Raw genomic sequence first — 2,367 nt, forward strand, 5'->3', positions numbered from 1 at the left:
AACCCGGGGCCTTGGTGTTATCAGCACCGCACTCTCCCGAGTGAGCCACGGGCCAGGCCCTAAAGCCAACATTTTTGTGAGAAAAATCTTTTGCAGGAATCCCTAGAAATATGAATTCACTTCATTCATCACTGTGTAAGTGCAAGACATTTGATGTAAAACACTTATCAAAAATGTTCTTTACCGGGTTTAACAAAGTAAATCTTTTCAATAACTATCAGCTTCAACATCATCAAGGGGGAAAAACTGGTTATCAGCAAGAATAAAGAATTAGCAACACTCATTTAGAATAATCCAAATTAAACCAACTAGTTCACCATTATCTACTAGAAAGACCCTTGACAATCTAGCAACTTTTTAGACCCTCATCTCTCGCCATTTGCTCCCTGCACCCCAGACTATTTGCTGCTCCCCAAACTCATCATAATTCCTGCATGTCTCTATGCCTTTGTACCAGAGGTCCCTCTAGTCCCTCACCTGGTGAGTACTTACCAGTCCTGCAAAACTCCAAAAAAAGCGCAAAAGTCTCTTCCACTGTACAGGCGCCCTCAACTCCCCTATGCAAACTTCCAACACCTGGTAAACCAATCCTTACCACTCCGTATTGTTTTCACTCCTTAGGAGCGCAGGAAGGGCACTCTCCACTCAGCCCCCAGAGGACCAAGCAGGCAGAAACGTTCAATGAACGTGCGAAGAATTCATTCCCTACTTGGATTAAGGGACCCACTAGAACCCGGTCACATCTCAAGGAGACCAACGAGATCCTATCATTCTCCCCACCGGAGAATGAATACCAGAGGCACACCCAGAGCCCTGGAAAGCGAACAATGAATGAGCACAGCCGCCTTGTCTCTCGTGATGTCCAGACTCCTCTCTCTGGGTATCGACTAGCTCTGCAGAGCCTCGGCAACTGCAAAACTGAAGCGTCCTGACGGCTCTCACTTCACACAAAAGACAGCCCCGGCTCTTCATTCCCAAGCATCCCGAGGCCAATCCTCAGCATAAGCATCCCAAACCTTTCATTAGTAACCCACAGAGTCTGAAAACGAAGGCGAGGCCCCTATGCCTTTGTGGTGGGGCACTGACCCGTTTCCTCCTCTTCCCCGACTCCTCTCCTCTTCCCTAAAAGGGTGTCGCTTGAGTGAAGGACCCGATGTGAAGGTGCAAGTCCGGGTCCCCACTCCGCGGCCAAAGAGTGACAACAGATATGGGGCAGCTCTGGGCGGGTTTTCCCATGGCCAAAAAATGAGGAATGCGCACTCAGCACAGGGGTGGCACTGGCACGTCTCCACGAAACACAAGGAAATTTGGGGATGTGGGAGCTAGCAGGTTCGCCGGCCATGACACCGGGCCCAGGGGCCCCCGCCCGCCAGCGCAACCCGGGGTGACAGCGGCCTGGCCCGGGCCCTCCGCCCAGCAACCGCGGGGCCGCTCGCTCCTTCAGCGCCGCCCAGGCCCGGTAGCCAGCCACTCGGCCCCGCCGTCCGGCTCCGCCGGCATCCACGACCCGGCCCAGCCGCCTACCTAAGGGAGCCGGGCCGCCCCCGTGTCCTGTCGTCCGGCAGCGGCGTCTCGTCCGCCCCTCCTCCCCGCGGCGGGTGAGGGAAAGGGAGGCGGTCACATTCGGCGCGTCCCCAGCCCAGGGGACGGGGCCCCGGGCAGCCCCCTCATCATCGCAGTCGCGCTCCGCGCCTCAGGGCACACGCCCCAAAGCCCGGCTAGCTGGCCCTTTTCGGGCACGGGGAGAGCGGTGGACAAGCCTTCCCGCCTCAGGTTCGTTCTCCTCTTACTCCCGCCATCTAAGATGGCGGCCCACCGCCCTCGATGAAGAGACTCGGGCGGCCCCGGCAAACGAGCCCTCCACTCGACGCTCCTCCTCCCGACCTGCGGCGCCACCACTTCTGCGAGAGCCCGCCTGGCAGTCGACTTCAAACTCGGCTCGGGCATCCATCGCTCTGGCCTAAATTCAGGCCCCGCCTCCTGGGGCGTGGCCTCGCGGGGTCGGCGGCCGCCATTTCGGAGCTGAACGGGCGGTGAGGCGATGTTGACTGCCCCTCACGAGAGGCAGTCGGTAACCGGGAAGGACCGAGTCAGGCCGCCTCGGAGAGGCGTGAGGCTCAGAGGGGGACAGAAAGGCCCGCCGGCCAACATCACAAAACCCAGAGATAACCAGACGTGCCCGAGGACACACAGCGCGGAGCAGTGTCCAGCTTTGGCAGGTGCTCTCCGGAGTCGAGACTTCCAAGCCGCCTCATGGCTCCGCCACTCACCGGCCGTGTGGAAAAGTTCCCGAACCTTGTTAAGCCGCCGTTTCCTTATCTGTAAATTGAGGGTTCATCCCGCCGCTCCCCCCCCCCCCCCCCCCCC

At 58.5% G+C, this 2,367-nt stretch overlaps 1 protein-coding gene across 2 annotated transcripts in view; it reads right to left on the minus strand.

Annotated features, from left to right (window-relative positions):
* RAF1 (Raf-1 proto-oncogene, serine/threonine kinase) overlaps positions 1-2,367 on the minus strand; it is an 88,675-nt gene that overhangs the window by 73,692 nt on the left and 12,616 nt on the right. Inside the window, exon 1 of one of the 2 annotated variants that reach the window (XM_008572879.1) lies at positions 1,525-1,814. The exons of the other annotated variant lie outside the window; for it this stretch is intronic. The gene's annotated coding sequence lies outside the window, so the exon portion shown is untranslated. Of the gene's footprint in view, positions 1-1,524; positions 1,815-2,367 lie in introns of those variants that run through there. 2 annotated transcript variants of the gene reach the window in all.

The sequence above is a fragment of the Galeopterus variegatus genome, unplaced genomic scaffold, assembly GCF_000696425.1.
Source record: "Galeopterus variegatus unplaced genomic scaffold, G_variegatus-3.0.2 Scaffold845, whole genome shotgun sequence".
NCBI classification, from domain to species: domain Eukaryota; kingdom Metazoa; phylum Chordata; class Mammalia; order Dermoptera; family Cynocephalidae; genus Galeopterus; species Galeopterus variegatus.